The sequence below is a fragment of the Herpailurus yagouaroundi genome, unplaced genomic scaffold (assembly GCF_014898765.1).
Source record: "Herpailurus yagouaroundi ecotype Mexico unplaced genomic scaffold, PumYag 100, whole genome shotgun sequence".
NCBI lineage: Eukaryota > Metazoa > Chordata > Mammalia > Carnivora > Felidae > Herpailurus > Herpailurus yagouaroundi.
Window position 1 is genome coordinate 70,083,205 of NW_024412391.1, and position 19,755 is coordinate 70,102,959.

Sequence of the window (19,755 nt, forward strand, 5' to 3'; positions counted from 1 at the left end):
GCGGGGCTCCAGGGCGGCGAGAGCCCGCAGCGGGGGGCCCCCGCCCGGGGCCCGCTGCCTTCCTGCCGGCCGGCCGACCGCAGCGGGACGGAGATGCGGCTCCTCGCCCCGGGGCCGGCGCGGGGGAGGGGCCGGGGGCGGCGGGCGGGGGCCCCCCGCTGCGGGCTCTCGCCGCCCTGGAGCCCCGCCTGGATTTGCTGCTGGGCGCTCGCCGGCTGCCGGGCGGCCTGGGCTGGGGACCTGCCCTCCTCCTCCGGCCGCCCGCTTCCTCCTTGCCTGGAGGTGAGCCGCACCTGGTCCTTTACCTGGAGTTTGCGGGGGAGGGGGAGGACCAGCGGGAGGAGAGGGGCGAGGCTGGTGCCCGTTCGTCCCCCTCCCCGCCGTCGCCTTCTGCCTTCCTTGGGGGACAGGGGCTTTGGTTTGTGGCAGGGATGAAGTTGCCCGCCCCGGGAGGCTGGCCGAGAGAGGGTGTGTGGCTTTGCTGTCTTTTGGGTGATGCTTTTTCCGTTCGCGCTCCTGTTCTCAGGGCACTGAAGGACTTTGCGGCGCCCTCTTCAGAGTGCCAGGCTTGAGGACCTGGGGCCTCGGGAGAGATTTCAGCGAGTGGGATGGCGGGGAGACTGGGGAAGCCCCGCTGCTGGGATTTGGAGACCTGTCTCTTCACAGCTCTTGCAGACAGCCAGATACTGCCACGGGAGGGTTTCCCGCTCCCCCCGCTCCCCGCCCCTCCTCGCCCGTTCTCCAGTCCCCTGGCTTCCCCTAGACCTTGTGGGGTCTCTACCAACCCCTTCTTCCCCCTCGCCCGCGCTCAGCTTCCTAATGAGGCCCTGGGGACTTGCTAAGCCAGTGTGTGGTATCACTTGGCATCCTTCTGGCAAAATATGGATATGAATTAGGGAGAATAAAAGAGTGTGTACTTAGAGAAGAGGCGGGTTGGTGATCTAGAAAATTAGAAAAGACAGAGTGAATATGCTCCTTTTGGGAGGTGTTCATCTGGATGAAGCATTGCCACTGTTTATTTTGTGGTTCGAGATTACTGTTGATTTACAGCCAGAAAGAATAATTATGGGTGATGAGATTTTCTCCTGCTTTTAGGGGAGCTGGACTTAACGTGCCAAAAATTTACAGGGGGTGTCGTTGGTAGTTGTATTGGGTGTTTATCTTTCCTTTTAGTGTTCCAGAAAGTCCATCCTCTTAATGAAAATCAATGAGGGGAAGGAAGCAACATTTCTGACCTACTTTGAGTGATTACATTGGGCAGGATAGGAGGATTGAATACTGTTTTTAGGAAGATTGTTAGGAATCAGGGTGATGGGTCATTTTAATTTTTGTAGCAAAAATAGGTTAGCCCATAGCCCCTCTGGGAAGAATGGCCAGACACAGTTCCTTCGTGTGTGAATGCTGTAACTTCTGAATTTTACCCAGGCTTGAACTGTAGAGTATTTGTGTTCTGGACCTCATCCATCTTCCTTGGATTTTCATCTTCCTCTCCCATAGTACAAGTCCCAGGACAGACCGAAATGAGAGAGAATCAGATCAAAGGCACGTGTGGGAGCACGCAGAGCATTGCAATTGGGGAAATCAGGGCAAGTGCTCAACAAACAGCTGTGTTTAACTTCAGAGTTTATCAATATAATTAGTAGTGTAATCTGTGTTCTCCAACTTTACCTATCACTTGGGAATGATCCGTTCCTCCACGTTTCCATGGGAAGCTGCTTCTTGGATATCCTCTGGTTGAACAGTTATAACAGGACAAACCTAAAGCCTTACCTCCCGCCCCCGGCCTCAATATACACAACATACTTCTTTTTTCTGAAATGAGAAGTCTTGTAACACTAATTCTTAGTAATGAGGAATCTACTTGAACCTTCAGGGCGAAAGACATGGCCAATGGAGTGATGCTTTTTGGTCACTACAACTAGACTGATCCTTTAAAATTTTTTTTAGTGTTTATTTTTGAGAGAGAGAGAGACAGAGAACAAGCAGAGAAGGGGCAGAGAGAGACACAGAATCTCAAGTGGGCTCCCGGCTCCAAGCTGACAGCACAGAGCCTGACGTGGGGCTCGAACCCACAAACTGCGAGATCATGCCCTGAGCTGAATCACATGCTTAACTGACTGAGCCACCCAGGTGTCCCATCTGATCCTTTAGATGACCACATGGACCACACAGGTACACCTAGAAAGAACAGAATAGGAGTCTGCAGCCTAACAAAGAAATACTGAAATGAAAGGCAGGAAGGTGCCAAAAAGTTGAGGAAGTTTCTCTTCAATTAATTCTACTCTTTGTTGCACTAACTTTAGAAATTGCATGTGACTCAATTCCTTGAGGTCTCGTTTGAATTTTCCCCCCAAAAGTGGGAATAAATGACTCATAGAGGAGGGTTGTATTGAGCTTGCTTGTGGCTCGTTGTGTTTTTAGAAATGGTGATGCACAGATCCATTTATATTCTTTCCGATGACTGGCAACATTTGTAAGATGACTGACTGGGAGTTAGAGCTTTCTTTGGAATTTGGAGGGGCCAAGCAGGATCATAGGGGCTAAATTTGCTCCTGGCCATCTGGTCTAACTAGCTGAGACAGTTTTATAGAATTGATCACGGTTTCTCTCTGACATTATTTTTGAGAGCAAAGGGAGAAGGGCAGGTGTTTTTCAGGCTCTGAGGGTAAGGGTCTGCTTGTCCTGGGAGGTAGGGGGGAGGTGTCCTCCGAAGTAGAGGTGTGGAATTGTAGGCCAAACTCCTGTGAGCACAGACATAAAGTAAGTATTTTGTGTTCAGTCTTGCCCATTTGTCCCTTTCCACTATTTAGTAATACAAACAGGTGGGGCACCTGGGTGGCTCAGTTGGTTAAGTGACTGACTCTTGATTTGGGTTCAGGTGATGATCCTATGGTTTGTGAGTTTGAGCCCCATATCTGGCTCTGCACTGACAGTAGGTAGCCTGCTTGAGGTTCTCTCTCTTTCTCTTTGCCCCTTCCACGTGTGCGCATGCTCTCTCTCTTAAAATAAATAAACTTAAAATAAAAAAAAAAAGAAACAGAGGTGAATGGCACACACTAGAACAGAACTGTGAGCTGGGGAGGATTGTAAGAGTGGGGTCAGAGGCTGGAAACAAAGGCCAGCTCTCAATAATCTGAGAGAATGTTGAAAATGATGGAAAAATCTGTAATTCTAAACCTGATATTTTTTTCCCCCAGGAGTTTGAGTTTCACCCTCATTGATCAGTATTTTTATAAAAGTAGTCATGATCAACTGAGTTACGTAGACTCTGATTTTCCTTGCTTGGTTTTGGAGGAAAGCAAGGGAAGGAAAAAGAGCACAGAAAATTGTCCTGGGACTAGTCAAGTTATAATTGCTGGAGTTCAGGAAAAAAAAAAAAAAAAAAAGACAACTGGGTTATGGATAAAGTTTCACTTAGATTTTTGCAGAGCATTGGACTCAGGGGTGAAACTCATAAAATACAACTTACTTTGTCAAGTCATTGGATGATGGAGCCAAAAAAGGGAGAAAAAAGATTACTTTGGAATACTCAGCTGGTGATCAGATCCGTAGAGTGGAAGCACAGGTATCGACAGGAAAGCTATAGGTTGGGAGACAGAAATAAAACGTAAAGTCAGTGTGCCAGCAGAGGGAGGACAACAGGATGTGACTTGGGTAAATGGTGCTTAAAGAAAAGAAAAAATGAAGACTGGACATCAGAATGTGCAGAATTAATTTCTCAGGCCTGTGTGTGGGGAAAAGTTATGAAGGATAAGCATCCTATGGATTTCTTGGCCCGAGTTCATTGCTTGTAAAATGACAGTAATAAAAACTGACCTACCTATTTCTGTTGTGAGGATGAAGTTACTACATATTAAAGGAAAAATAAATCTATATAAATGTGAGAGTTGATTATTGCTGGATTAGTAGACCTAGATTGTGATATTTCAGAAAGGGTCTACGGGGAGATTTCAGAGCTTCTTCAGAGGATAGGCTTATCCAAGAATTGAATGGAATGGAATTTTTGACTCATTGAATAATAGGACTTAATGGAACTGCCAGAGGAAAAAATGATAAAGGCCAACAGATGACTCAGAATTGGAGTAAGGTATTAGAAGATAGAGTTATGAGAGTAAAAAGAACAGAAGTAAGTGGATTATGTTTGCATTATTTAAATTTTGAAAATTAAATCAGAAAATAGCTTGATTCTTAGTTCACTGCTCTCAAATCCTGCATAATACGATTCCACTGGTCTCTGAATCTTGAGAATGATGATGTCCTGCCAACAGATTTTATTCCACAGACATTTATTGAGCTTATACTATGTGCCAGGCGACATGTCAGATGATGTGAAATTACAAATTAAAAAAAAAAAATTTAATTGGGTAAGGGTGAGACAGAAATGTAAACAATTGCAGTGATTGGGTGCCATGAAAGGAGAAAGGGGATGTCACATCTAGTGAGAAAGATCATAAAAACGCCCTGTAGAGGAAGTGAATGAGACCTGAAAGATGAAGAGGAATTTGCCAAGCAGACAAGGATCATATGTGAGTGTGGGCTAGAAAGGACATCTCTGGTGTAGAATATAGGTTGAAAAAGGGCAGAGAGACAAAACAGCTTGTAACTGGAATACAGCGTGCTCTGGAGAGTTTAGTGAGAGATGAGTCTGCGAGGCAAGCAGAAGAAGCTTGATCATAGGGTACTCCATATCATGCTAATAAGCTGGTCTTCATTTGGTGGGTGTTGGGGAGCAATAGAAGGATGTAAAAATCAGGAGCAATAAAGTATGCTCTACTTTGGCAACAATATGGAATCCATATTAGAGGGCTAGGAGATAGAAAGGGGTAAGACCTGCTAGGAGCAATTGTAATAGTCCGGGTAAAGGATAATGGACCTCAGCTAAGAAGCAGCCATGAAGATGGCACAGCGGGTGTGCTGGGAGAAGGTAGAATTTTCAGTAAGTGGATGTGGAGGGTGAGGGAATGAAAGGTCCTGGCTTGAGGAGAAGATGGTGCCTCTAACCTCCTTGAGAATGAAAGTGAGGAAGACAAGATGAGGACCTTGGTTCTGGAGAGGTTGACTTTAAGTAGAGTTGGTCATTAGGCAGTTGGTTATCAGGCCTTGTTGCTCAGGGGTCTGTTCAAGTTCACTTGAACTTGAACAAAAGACATGGTTGAAACTACTCGATTGGATGCTCGTCCAGAGAGTGGGAACAAAGAGGATGAAAGGTAAGGTTTTACTAACATTAAAGGCGGTAGAAATCAAGGCATCCGCAAAGGAGACATGTAAGTAATGCTACTGTAAGGGAAATGGACTGTACAGAGTGTGAGGAAGGTGAGAAAAGCCTTGGAAGAAGAAAGGGGTGGTTGTGGTGTCAGTTGCCCAAAGAAACTCCAGCAAGATGAGGATTAAATAGAATATTGAATCTGACCATCAGGTTGTTGGTACTCAATGCCAGAGTGGTTCCTGTGGAACGGTGGGGATAGCTTGAGTATCAACTGAGAGGCGAGGCAGGGGTGATAGAGCAGAACTTTATTATACAGCATTTGTAGATTTAAGAGATTGGGTCTTCCACATCTGCATAAATCAGGAGAATTGCAAATGGCCATATCTTCTGTTTCAGATTCGGATGGCAACAGTTGAGAAACTTTGAGCAGGTGGTCTCTGAAGGTCATGAGCTGTGGCGGAGGGTGTCAGAGATTCTAAAGTCACACTGCCCAGAAAGAGGTTAGGGCCCAGCCTCTGTTTTCAAGCAGTTGAGATAATCTTTTCTGCGAGGCTTGTGGAGGTGAATTTTCCATTTCAAGGCCTTCCGCTGAGAACCGTTTCTCATGTTTTAGGCAAATGCGAACAAGTCTTCACACCATCAATATTTACAATGTAAAACTAAGAGTTGACAGTTCTGTGAAGTGTCATATTTTAGCACAAGGGATGGAAATAGCAGAGCATAGTGTAGAGTGGCACATTTTCCTATCATAGTGCATTCTTCAGAAGTGCCTTGGATCTTCTTCTTTATTGTCAGAAAACACCAGCCAAATTTGGGTTGCCTTTTCCTCCCCATTGAAGAAACCATGGATATTTCTTGTCCCTTTTTGCATTTCTTAATCTAAGCCACCTGTAATATTTCAATATTAAACCCATATTTATTGTGTACTTAACTACCAGCTACTGCTGGTGGTGAAATGGCGCACCCTGCATATGGCCCTGCCCACACTGAGCTTTATAATCTTGTGAGGGCAGAATCGAAACAACATAGCCCATCATACAATCATGTTTACCATCGTGGTGTGATTTGCTGTGTGCAGGACGGGTGTATAGCTCTTCTAGTCCAGGGTCAGGGGATTCCCGAGGAAAGGACGTTTAAGCCCAGTCCTAAAGGAAGGGTAGGGGTTTGCTGGATGAAGGTTGTGCTTGGTGATGATAGAACATCTCAGACAAAGGAAGCCGCCCGGCCAGGATTAATTCCTGTATCCTTCTTTAACGCCTCAACCCTTTAACTGCTAAAGACAAAGGATCTTTTCTCTGAATTCTAGTCGCAGCCCATTGTTTACTCTCGGGCATGTGTATGCTGTTCTACAAATGTTTTGCACGCACAGGACCATCCTGTACGGTTGGGTGAGTTGTGCCCTGAAGAAGGGCACCCAGCTAGGGGGGCAAGTAAGAGCTAGAATCTGTCCTGTGTGCATGTGGCCAGCCAGCTGTCCTGGCACGGGTCGGCGTCCATCTGCAGGAAGGAATACCTTTTCCCAATTTATAGTCCAGGAGAGACATCATTTTCTAAGTCATGCAAAGGTCATATGCTTTACCAGAGGCTCGGAACATCCTCCCCCACTCCTCCAAGTACATGATATGCTCATTGAGGGCAGGATTTCATCATCTTTTTCAACAGACAGTGATTAAATATCTTTACGTTGAAGACACTTTAGGGGTTTTAAAGATGAGTAAGATGTAGGTCCTCTTTTCTGGCAGCACTGATCACTGCCTTGAAAGTAAAGTAGTGTGGGTGGCTTCCACTTTTTAAATTATAAAAAGAAATTGATCTTTATAGTACATTTAATCTTAATTGACATCTTCTCTCATTTGTACCAGATTTAAGACACTGAAATAAAAACCCAGTGATCAGAATATATTGAAGTCTATTCTCAACTCAGTTTATAGCTCTGGAGTTCAGGATACTATTTATTGCTTATTCACATCTTCACTTTTATAGGTCTTTTCTCTAGGTCAGTGGTTCTCAAAGTGGGATCATAGGACTAGTAGTGTTAACATTACCTGGAAACTTGTAAGAAATGCAAGTTCTTGGGCCTTGCACACAGCCTGCTAAATCAGAAGCCCTGGGGTTGTGGCCCAGCAATCTTTGTTACAGCCAGCTCTCCAGGGTTATGTTATACCCTGAACTGTCCTAGTTATAAGGGGAGGAGTACAGTTTACTGCCTTAAACCCAGGGATCTGTTTCATCGTTAAAACTCCTTCAGCTATAACTCAAGCTGATTGCTGTTTCTGCAGGGCATTTTAGAAACTCCTGCAATAATCACATCCAGTGGGGCGTGAGCTCCTCCCATTAGCCTGAAGTGTATCAGAAAGCATTTCTCTGTTATCTTCTGTACACCAGGTACTAGGCAGGATGCTGCTGCTAATACAGGATGCAGAGGACCTTGTCATCCCTCTCTAGGAGCCTAAGGCCTGAGGGAAGATGGAAACATGGGAATTAATGAGTGTTTCTCTCTGAAATAGACATTGGAATAGATAAACATGGTAATATAAAGAAAGTATGGTCAGCCTTTTTGGTTAATGTTTTCCAGTGTTTGCTACTTAAGAGGAGGAGAGTGTTGTGTATACTTTGCTCTAACTGCAAAGTGTCTTCTTGTTAGAGTAGATGTAGTATCAAAGGTGGGCAATCAATATTCAAATTTGTACTCGGTCACCGTTTTATGTGACCATGTGCAAATCATTCTCTTTGAGTCTTTCTTTGTCTGAAAATGAATATAGTAACTCCTGCCTTATCTACATTAGAGTTACTGGGAGAATCTAATGAATTTGAAAATGCTTTGTAAATTTTAATGCAATCCAGATAACAGTTATTATGCACGTTGAAGTTAAAAACAGTGTTTCTGAAGGGATGGATTGAAGTATGAAAGGGCTAGGAGGTGGATAAGAAATTTGTTAACTTACAAAAGTATTTTATAGGGGTATTCTTTTTTTCATGTTTAAATTTTTAATATTTATTTTTGAGGGACAGAGTATGAGTGGGGGAGGGGCAGACACACACACACACACACACACACACACACACACACACACACACAATCTGAAGCAAGCTCCAAGCTCTGAGATGTCAGCACAGGGCCTGATGTGGAGTTCAAACTCAGGAAGTGCGAGATCATGATCTGAGCCAAAGTTGGGCACTTAACCAATTGAGGCACCCAGGCGGCCCTAGGGGTATTTTTCTAAGTATTGAGGTTGTGTGTTGTGAAAATTTTAGAAAATAAAGTATAAAAAAAGTCAGCTGTAGTTCTTCCACTTGGGGATATCTGGTATTAATGTTTTAGCACATTTCCACTTGCACATTTTCTTTCTTTTTTTCTTTTTCTTTTCAAAACCACAAGCGAGCTTGTCTTGTGTCTTTTCCTCTCTTGTTATAACCATTTTCCAATGCCACTAACACTTCTTTGTAAATATTTCCATAATAGTTATAAATATCTTAATATGTAATATATTGCAAAATATTGCATCATTTGAATGTCTACCTTTGTTTACTTGTAAGTCATTTACTTCATCATTTCACCGCATATGCTCTTGTCTAGGTGAATGATGATCTTTTCTTTGCTAAATCCAGCTGTTGTTCCTCACCTTTCCCTGCCTTGTCAGAAGCCCTGGACTTGGTTGCTCTGTCACCACTAAAACTTTTACGTGGCTTCAGGCACACCTCACTGTCTTGGCGTCTCTCTACACTGTGATTCTTCAGTCATTACTGGTTCTGTCTCATCTCCCTGATTTCCTTACACTGGGGCTTTCCAGGCTTAATCCTTGGCCCTCCTATCTTTTTTTTTTTTTTTTTTTTTTTTTTTTGTCATCCTCACACTCTTGGTGGTATCATCTAGTTTCTTAGCTTTAAATACTATCTACACGTGGACAGCTCTCAGATTTACATCTCTCCTCACTGGACCTTTCCCTGGATTCCCAGCTTGCACAGCCTTGGTGTCTCCACTTGGATAGTTGAACTCCAACCTGACACATTTGAACCTGAGCTCCTGAAACTGCTCCAAACCTACTCTTTCCCCATTTCCTCTAATGAGAACTCCTCCCTTCCAGTGGCTCAGGCCTAAAACTTTAGAGTCTCCACAGACTTCTTTTTCTGCTACTTCCTATATCCAGTCTGTCAGCAAACTCTGTTGTCCTGCTTCAATATAGTTAGCGTCAGAACTTTTCACCTTCTGGGCCACACCACCATCGTCTCTTGGCTGGATTATAACTTCCCGTCTAGATCTCCTTTAGTTTAATCTCAACAGAGCACTTAAGAGATCACATTAAAACATAAGTCCAAAAAAGTGTTATTCTACTACTCATAGCTCTTTGAAGGCTTCATTCAGAACCAAAGCTGGTGGCTTATAGGACCCAGTGTGGTCCAACTTCCCATTAAGCCTCTAATGACGCTTGAGAAAGCCTGTTTCATAGGACTCTCTCCATTCTTAATTCTGCTTCAGCCTCTCCAGTCTCCTTGCTCTTTCTAGAATGTGTTATGTGAGCTCTTTTCTTAGGGCCTCTGCTTTGCTCTGCTTGCAACTTCCTTCATTCAGCTATTTGGCTTTTCTGCCTCATGTGCTTCAGGTTTCTACTCACTTGTCATCTTCTCAGTAGGGCTTTCTCGGGACTCCTGTTAAAAATAGCCACCTCCTCCTTTCTATCCTCATTTTGTGCTTTCATTTTTCTCCACAGCACTTTCCAGCATCCCTTATAATATATATTCTAATTATTTTTTGTTTTGTTTTTATGACCCCCCCCCCCCACCAATAAGTTGCAAGCTCCATCAAGACAAGCCAGTTGCTTCTTCCCTTCCTCTCTCTTTCTCTTTGAAAATAAGCTACTTTATCCCTGGCGTTTCAAACAGGGCTTGAGACAGTAAATGCTTAATAAATGCTTCTTGAATGAATGAGTATATTTAATTTGGGGTGCTGAGGTTTTTCATTGTTTGTAATGTACAAATGTTATAATAACATAAAACATTGTCTGAGTTTCTTATTATTGAAGATACATTACTTGCAGCAGAAATCTTAGGTCAAAGAATGTAAACTATATCCTGGGCAACACTGGAAATTGTTACTTATTGCTACTAACTTGATGGTGGAAAATGCTGTCTCACTGATGTAATTAACATTTCTTTAATCACTATTGAGAGTCAATATTTTTCATATCACTTAGTTTTTTGGAGAATTTTCTGTTTAGGTATTTTCTTTTAATGTTTTTCTTACATACATGGTAGTAAGGATACCATTCAGTATACACTGAAGATATATTTCTCTAGATTTTTTTCCTGTCCACATGTCTTGAGATAATATAATACCCAGAGAAAGCAATTAGTTATTTAGACTGTAAAAATATATGGTCTAAAAATATATAGAATTACTTAACACATCAAATAGCAATAAATTTAATTTTTATTTATTTTAATTTTTACTTTTTTAAAGTTTATTTTGAGAGAGAGAGAGAGAGGGAGGGAGGGTGGGGGAGAGAGAGAGAGAGAGAGAGAGAGAGAGAGAGAGAGAGAGAATATCCCAAGCAGGCTCCAGTCTCTCAGCCCTGAGTCCCATGTGGGGCTTGGTCTCATAAACCATGAGATCATGACCTGAGCTGAAACTGGGAATCAGATGCTTAACTGACTGAGCCATCCAGGGGCCCCTAGGAAAATATTCAATTTTTAAAAACACTGTTGTTTGGTACATAGTACCTTACTAAATTCCTCCAATAAATGAAGTCTATCATGTGTTTGGCTGACAAAAATACTAAAGCAACTGCAAAATGACTAAGAATTCTTGGGCTTGGAATGACAGTCTTTTGTTCTAAGATTGTGTTTTTGAAATTTCAAGATCGTCTTACTTCATTCTGTGTTCTTTCTTTTTCAGTGGCCATTCATATGTTTATCTGTTCATCTAGCATGTAATGAGTTCATATCCTGTATTTCTTTCACTGGGAAACTACTAATGCCTAAGTCTATGATTATTACAGTACAGACGGGTTACATGCTGTGAGGGAGTTGTGCACAGGGTTGCACGGAAGCAAGGAGAAGGGGCAACTGAATCAGATTAAGGAACCCTGGCCTCAGAGAAAGTCCTGTTGGAGCTGAGTTTTGAAAGATTTCCCGAAGTGCTTTCTGGGATGCACAGAGGCCAGCATTTCTCGGTCAGAGAAAATAGGTTGTGTAACAGCACAGAGGACTTAACTCCTATGACCATTTCAAGGGCTAGAGTGAAGGCACATGGATAGGAGTGGCAAGAGATGGCTAGGTTGTGGGGAAGGCAGGAGAGCTATGGGGAGCCACTGACATCAGGTTAGGATTATTCTGTTGGTAAAAGGAGGATGATGAAGGAGGGATCTTATTGGAGGCAGGGAGATCAGGTAGGGGACAGCTGCCTCTCCCACGGGGAGAGCAAGAAGTCAGAGCTGGGCAGCTGACAGAGCGGGGTAGTGGTAGTACTCAGTGATACATCGCAGCCTCCAGGGACTGCTAGGGCTTTAGCCTTGGGCTGCTGGGTAGATGCTTAGCCTTTCATTGAGACTGAACATTTAGGAGGAGGAGGCCAGGTGGCTGAAAGAAAGAGGATGAGTTCATTATTGGCATCGTGAGTTTAAAGTGCCCAAGGGACTTCCAAATAGCGCTCTCCCAGAGACAGCTGGATGTCTGCGAGTGCAACAGAGAGACAGCGTGTAAGCCACAAGCACATAAGAGGTACTTGAGGCCACTGGCGTTGATGAGGTCACCTGGGCTCTTAGCAGGCAGCAAGAGCAGTGTGCTGAGGAGAGGGCTCCGGGAAACGCCGGCATGTAAAAAGCAAGCTGAGCCAGAAGCAATTGAGAAGGAAACTGAGAAGGCACAGCCGGTACGGTGATAGCACAGAAGCTGGCTGAGGATTGAAGGGGTAGCTGACCACCAGGAAATCTGGAGGATGATACCCACGTGGTGTTGCTTGACGTTTAGTAAGGCGTTTGAAACATCATATCCTTGTGGGCAAGAAGCAGAAGGATATGCTGAATGATCGTATCACTAGGCAGATTGTTGGCTATTTGAACCCAAATGTACCCTAAGGTTATTAATTTAAGGAATTGATGCCAATCTGGAGGGAGGTGTTCAGTGTAGTAACTATAGTCCCCACGTCATGCACAGGGGATATATTCCAAGACCCCCAGTGGATGCCTGAAACCCTGGACAGTACTGCACCCTATATATACTGTGTTTTTTCTTGTACATACATTCCTGTGACAAAGTGCTCTACATTTTGTGTAAGAGATTAACAACAATAATAAAATAGGACAATTACAACAGTATACTGTGGTAAAAGTTACATGAATGTGATCTCTCTATATCTCACTGTACTGTACTCACCCTTCTTGTGATAATGTGAGATGATAAAAGGCCTGCGTGATCAGGTGAAGTGAGGTGAATGACAATGTTGCATTAGGCTATTATTGACCTTCTGGTTATACATGGGGGGGGGGGGTTCGTCTGCCTTGGGTTTGGTTGCTTATGGGTAACTGAAACCACCAAAAGCAAAACCACGGCTGGGGGCCTAGTGTACCTTTGGTCTTAGTATCTAATCTTTGAGTTGTTGTTGTTTTACTATTTAATCGATGTTTTGGTTTTGGGAAGGCTTAGCCAAATTTTGTAAAGTCAGAAATCTGGGAAAGATGCCTAATGACTTGGAAAGCAGAATTGGGATTCAAGATGATTTGAAAGCCTAGAATAATGGGCAAACATAATTGTTCTAAGTATAGACTGTCCTTTTGGGTTCTGAAATTTAGTTGTTTAAGCATAGGATGAGGAAGTCTTGCTGAAAAAAGATGAAGAAGTCTTGCTTAAAAGTACTTTTGAAGCCACAGATGTCACGTGGCTGCTAAAAGCACTGATGGTGTGTGTGTTAGGCTCTATTAATAAGAGAGAGTACTTGGCTCACAGAAGGTAGACGTTTAACTTAGGTTAGTGATTCAATTTAGGAGTAATATTTGAAGAGGGATATTGACATATGGCGATGTTGACTTGACGTGCCAGTTAGGAAATGAAGTATTTAGAAGGTATGTCCAAATACTTGATGACTGACCAAAGGAATTGAGGCTGGGTAGCTCCGAGAAAACTTGAGGGAATCATGATAGCTTCAAATGCATTATGTGCCGTCACGTATTAGAAGCATTTATATAATGCTCTTTTAGAGGATGGTATTAGGATTGGTGGGTAGTAGACAAAAGGGTGCAGATTTTAGTTCATCCGAGAAGGTGTTTTATATCAGTAGTGTCATGAACTACTTCTTTCTACTTTGGAAGTTGCAGGTTTCCTCTTTTGGGCAGGCTGATGGCCTAGGTCACATCTGTGGGAATGATGAGTTCTGGTTCCCTACTGTGTGCCTATATTCATATGGTGGCTTTAAGGGGCAGTTCAATGACTGTTCAAGGTTACATACATTCCTCTTGTAACAAGTAAGAAGAGAAATCTTTATCCTCGGTGTTTTAGTTCTAGGACACATTCCTTCTTAAGCTGTCATATTTAACACTTTATTCTAAGATTGCTACTGTGTAAACATAAAACAATTGCCCTTTGGTGTTTAATGTAACATCCAAAAATGGAGAGTGGAAAAAATTGGCCATTTGAAATTTAAGTCTGATGCCGACTTCTATTTGGTAATTCTTGGGCATATCAATAATGCATACTAGGAAATAACTTGAACTAAATAACAGTTGATGCTTAAACATATCTGAGCTTGGTATGCTGGGGAAGTGCTTCCGTATCTAAAGAGCAGGTAAATATTAAAACTATTTGCTCTATTTTTTTTACGATGCCTTTTTTTTTACATTTGACCTTTTGAAAATTAAATGCCGTACGTGTGCATTCTAGAAAAATGAGGCGATAAAAATACTCATAATTTTACCAAATAAGCACACTACTTTTAACATTTTAGCATTTGTAGTAGGAAAAATTAATAAAAAGAGCAATAGGAACAATTTTATGGCATTTCATTTACTAATTGATGAATTCATCCTCCAGACTCTAATGAGGTTGGTCCTAATACTTCCAGCTTGGTAGAATTACTACCTGTGAGCCCCAGCTGCTGCCCCATTGCTCACATTTGTAACCATCAGGAAACCCTGTCTCTATCACATATTTCATATGTCTTTGCATATATTTCATGGCAAATATACGTGTATGTTTACAAAATTGGAATATTCTGCACATACAGTTTGGTAATCTTTTTTTTTTTTTTTTTCATTTAACTCTATGCTGTGAACTTATTCCCTCATTTTGACTTGTCTAGAATTTTTATTCAGTGCTTAATGGAAGGTAAGCATCTAACTTTATTTTTGAATAACCAGGTTTCCTAAATAATGTTTTGAACAACCCGTAATTCATCGTTTCTCCATTGATTTGTTTTCTGTACCATCTATTGTGTGGGTATATATATTCTTTTTAATCTATTATGTATAAAAAGTGACATACATATCCTCAAAAGTATTTGATTTCTTTTGGGCTACTTTGTATGCTGTTTATTTATTTATTTATTTTTACCAAGATTGCACACAGAATTTTGTAATATGATTTTATAATATACTTGTTGCTTTTCTTTCAAATACTTTTCTGCTGTTCTCACTACTCTTCAAGTTCAACTTCAGAAAAATTTTGAAAAGTTAAAAAAAAAATCTCACTGGAATTTTCTCTTGGATTCTGTTAAATCTTTTAACTTATTTGGAAAAACTGTCATCTTTGTAGTGTAATCTTCGCATTTGAAGACCTAGTTTCCTTTGGCGCTTGGAGTATTCTGTACGTTTCATGAGCACTGACTTTGTAAGTTTTTTGTTACTATTTTTTTATGGCAGCTTTCCCCTACCATTTTATCTTTTTGTTTGTTTATTTATTTATTTTGAGAGAGAGAGCACGAGCAGGGAAAGACAGAGAGAGGGGGAGAGAGAGACTCTCAAGCAAGGTCTGCATTGTCTGCATGGAGCCCAATGCGGGGCTTGATCTGACAAACTGGGAGATCATGACCTGAGCCAAAGTCAGACTCTTAACCGACTGAGCCACCCAGGCACCCCTACCATTTTATTTTTTAATTGATTTTCCCCTGATAGGCTGAAAAGCCATTGGTTTTTGCAAATTGTGTATCTTGTTATAGAGTGGTCTTGTTAATTCTAGTATTTTGTTATCTTTGATTTTCTTTCTAAAAAAAAATTTTTTTTAAATGTTTGTTTATTTTTGAGAGAGGAAGAGACAGAGTGTGAGCAGGGTAGAGGCAGAGAGAGAGACAGAGAGGGAGACACAGAATCTGAAGTAGTTTCCAGGCTCTGAGCTGTCAGCACAGAGCCTGATGCAGGGCCCAAACCCAAAGACGATGAGATCATGACCTCAGCTGAAGTCGGACACTCAACCGACTGAGCCACCCAGGCGTCCCAGATTTTCTTGATAACCGGTACCATTTATTGAATAGTGAAATGTATGAAGCACTTTACTTATATTAACAGTAATCCTCACAGCTATCCATACCTTTGCTTTTAGAGTTGAGGAAACTGAAGCTCAAAGGCAATTCATACCTTGAGAAAGATGTCAGAGGTAGTGAGTCCTAAGCCTGGGATGTGTGTGTCCTCAGAGATCTCACTTTCCACTGAACTTCACTGCCTTCCACTCTGCCTACCCTGAGCTGGTTTGTACCTCTAGTTCCTTACAACTGCTTCTGTCAGGATATACATGGAATCTTACCAAGTGTACCGAGCAACTATTTATAATGTTTTCCTCCTTCAGGCCATCATTTTTAGATTCCTTTTTCTCAGGGTAGTAATCCCTTTCTCATGTGTTTTAGAAATCTATCCTCTGCTCCAAGGTAGATCTTGGTGTTGCACGTGTTTTAATAGAATGAGCTCTCTGTACGGCTGTGTTTCAGCCACAGACAGGTGTGTAGGTGGCCGTGGCCACTGGTCTCCTTGTCTCGAGGACGAGGTGTCTGTGTAGAGTCCTTAGTGCAAATTGTGTTGCCTGGCAAACTGTGTCCTGCTGGGCTGATCAACTGAGGGGGAGCTCATCCTGTCTAAACTAGATTCTTGTTTAGGAAAATTTTTTTTGGAAGAAGAATTTTTTTAGACAGAAAAAAGGAGGACAGCTGTTCGCGGTTCTTCCCCAGTAAGCACACCTGACGGGCGCTGGACGTAGTGCATGTTCTGTCTCTGTCTTGCCCTGTGCAGTTCTGGGAGTAGAGGATGCCGAAGAGTTAAGCCAGGGCGATGGGTGTGGGTCTGATGACATCTTTAACCAGAAGCCTGTAAAACTTCAAACATAAAAGGCTGAACCCTGTTGTTGAAAAAAACCACTATATACCAAAGACAATCCCGAATGGAAATCAATGGGCGATAGTTCTATCATTTTACCACAACTCTTTCAGTGTTTTTGTTCTGTGTTCCCTTTTTCCTTAAACACTTACATCAGAGTTATGTGGGCCAGGCATTGTTCTAAGTGTTTGAGACGTATTAGCCCATTTAAAAGCACATATGTAAATAATACTGCTCTAAAGTGTTATTCAGATATTTTAGCGGAAGGCTAACAATTGCCTCAATCTTTTTTAAACTTTATTGAAGATTAATTGAAATACATTGAACAACATAAATATGCAGTGTATAATTTGGCCAGTTTTGATGTATGTATACACTTAAGAAACGAATGCCAAAATCAAGGTAGCCATTTCAAATACCCCCAAAGGTGTCTTGCTTCCCCTCATAATCTACTCCTCCCCCCACCCTGCCCTTAGGCAGCCACTGATCTGCTTTCTGTCACTATAGATCCACTTGAATTTTCTAGAATTTCATATAAATAGAATTCAATGGCATTCACTCTCTCTGTCTGTTTTTTTTTTTTTTTTTTTGCACTGGCTGTTTTCACTTAGCATAATGATTTTGAGATTGATTCACGTTGTGGTGTGTTCAATAGTTTGTTCCTTTTTATTGCTGAGTAGCATTCCATTGTATGGCTATACCACATATGCGTATCTATTTTTAACATACTATAGTTCTAATCATGGTACTTGATATTCTTAACCTCCAATATGATAATGTAATCTATGAATATCAAGAACTCATTAGCGAGCATTTCAAATGGGTTGTTTATAAAGTTCGCCAGCAGCAGCCCAAAATGTAAATGTAAGCACTAAAGGAATGTTGACGTTCTGAGATATTCTGGGAGGTAATTTATTTTTCTGTTTTACTGAGTTTTTAGTGCTATTTCAGATACGTCTTGATTTTTGAAAAGCTAATCATTCAGTTAGTTAGATATGCTTGTTGGGATTACTTCCACTTGCCTGCCTGTCTGCCTACAGATCATTTCATTACCAATTAATGTTTGTCAGAGTGCAAGGGACGAAGGCAAACCTCCCACCAAGCATTCAGAAGCTAAAATGAGAACTTTTTTTTAGTTCATCGTGGTGATGAGCATTTGTGTACTCTCTAGATGAGCGTTATGTTTGTATTCATTTGGAAGGACAATTAAATATATTCATTAGTTTCATATAATAGTTGAGATTATATTTCAAAATAAAAATCCAGCAAGATAGCTAGGTTTAATTGCATTTTTCTTTTTTTGGTGGGCGGTGATAGGAATTCGGTTGGCTAGAACCGAACATTTAGAACAAAGTAAGAATGCTTTTAGACTAGTAGTGGTTCCATAAACTTTGGGGACTCTTTCTTTCTGTCTCTTTCTCTCTCTCTCTTTCTCACCCACCCTCCCTGCTCTCGCCCTTCCCTTCCCTTTTCTTTTTTCTTTCTTCTTTTTTCTCTTTTTCTTTTTCTTTTATTTCTTCTCCAAAGAAGCTAAAGGTACTAATGGGAACTATAATTGTGAGACTGGCTGATCTGTCCTATTTGGGTTTATTTCTTCTGTAGCAGTAACTGATGACTTTTCCAGGACAGGGAGAATGATGTGACTCATTTGTCTTGATAGCAGTGAGTTCTGCCCTCTCTGCTTGGGCATGGATACAGGAAGACCATTACTTAAACCCACCCTTCTTTTCTGCCCCTTTTTTCTGTCCTTCCTTTCAAAACCAGACGCTTCACCTTTATTTCTTCAGTTTTCTACCTTTTTTTCCCACACCGTGTAGTCTGGCTTTTATCCCAATCATTTTCCTAAATCTCTTTTTGTGGTCAGTAATCATCACCTAATTATTAGTGGTTTCTTTGTTCTTCATCATACTCCATTTCTCTGCAGCATTAACCCTGTTTCCAGGCTGCTGACTTTGCTTTCTAAGACAGTGAAATCTTGTATTACCCAGTATTAATATCTTTCCTTCTTTAGATAGCTCCTCTTTTCTTATTTTTCTTGGAAAGTGGTGGTTTTCCCAGGGTTGTGCTTTTGGTTGCCTTCTCTTTGTATTATATATGTACTTTCTGAGTCTTAGCCATATTTTCTTTTATTCTTATTTTTATGTAAATAAAAGTAATACCTACTTATTACACACAATTTGAGTATACATTTGAGTACATGATTTGAGTATAATATGAACACTTTTGAACAAGCAAATGATGAATATCACCTGCTGTCTCACTGTGGTGAACCATTGTTGAAATTTTTCATCTGACTGCTTGTCTTACCTAAACCTTTGTTTAAATCAATCTTAAATCCAACTTCTAAATGCCCAATTTTCCACTGGATTCCAAAAGCACATTTACAACTCCTTAACAGACACCTCTAGTGGGACATCCTGGATGCCTCCAAATTAAATACATTCTGAACCAAATTAATTATTTTTCTTGTACTTGAAACTAGTTTTTCTTCTTGCTTCCACTTCTGATTGGTTAATAGCAACTTGATGTTATTGATCCTTTTCCTTCTTGTCTGTAAACTCCATATCACTAAGTCATAAAACAGATCATTTTAATTTGGTCTACGAAGTCCTTTATCACGTGGTCTCAGGAGATCTTTCTTAGCTCTCTCTTTGTGCTCTTAACTTTCTCCTGTTTCAACCCTCTGTCTTATCCTCCTGTCTAACCACAATTCCAATTTTCAGGAATTCTCATGCACTTCTATCCTAACGTGCTTAAGCCGGTGGCCACATCTGAAAAACCATTTCCTCTCTCTCTGGTATAACTTATCTCTAAATATCATTCGGGATAATGTGGTTGAGATACTCCTGCTCAGATGGAATGAATCTAGGGCCTAATACTTCCTACATTTGCTTTGATTTGTCCTGACTAGAGAAGAAGCCCATTAAAAGGGCCCCTTACTATTGCTTTTAAATCTTTGAAGAGCTACCTGTGAAGAATGGACTTCAAGTATATTTCAGACAGCTGACCTGGGACCAATGAGTGGATGTTATGGTGAGGAAGATTTTTCTTCATATTAAGGAAGAGCCGTAACCTTTAATGATGTACGGCAATGGAAGAGACTTGTTAAACTAGTTAACTATACAAGCAAAGACTAAATGACCATTTCTCATGGATTCATTCATTTAATCGACGTTGTGATTCATTTTCTCAACTGCTGTGCTAGAGGTCGAAAGATGAAAAAAAAAATCTTTTCTTGAAGGAGCTTAAAGTTTAATGAAG

At 41.3% G+C, this 19,755-nt stretch overlaps 1 protein-coding gene across 1 annotated transcript in view; it reads left to right on the forward strand.

Annotated features, from left to right (window-relative positions):
- The first annotated feature begins 153 nt into the window (after nucleotides 1–153).
- ELAPOR2 (endosome-lysosome associated apoptosis and autophagy regulator family member 2) overlaps nucleotides 154–19,755 on the forward strand; it is a 184,816-nt gene continuing 165,214 nt past the window's right edge. The window contains exon 1 of the mRNA XM_040472783.1: nucleotides 154–282. The gene's annotated coding sequence lies outside the window, so the exon portion shown is untranslated. The remainder of the gene's footprint in view (nucleotides 283–19,755) is intronic.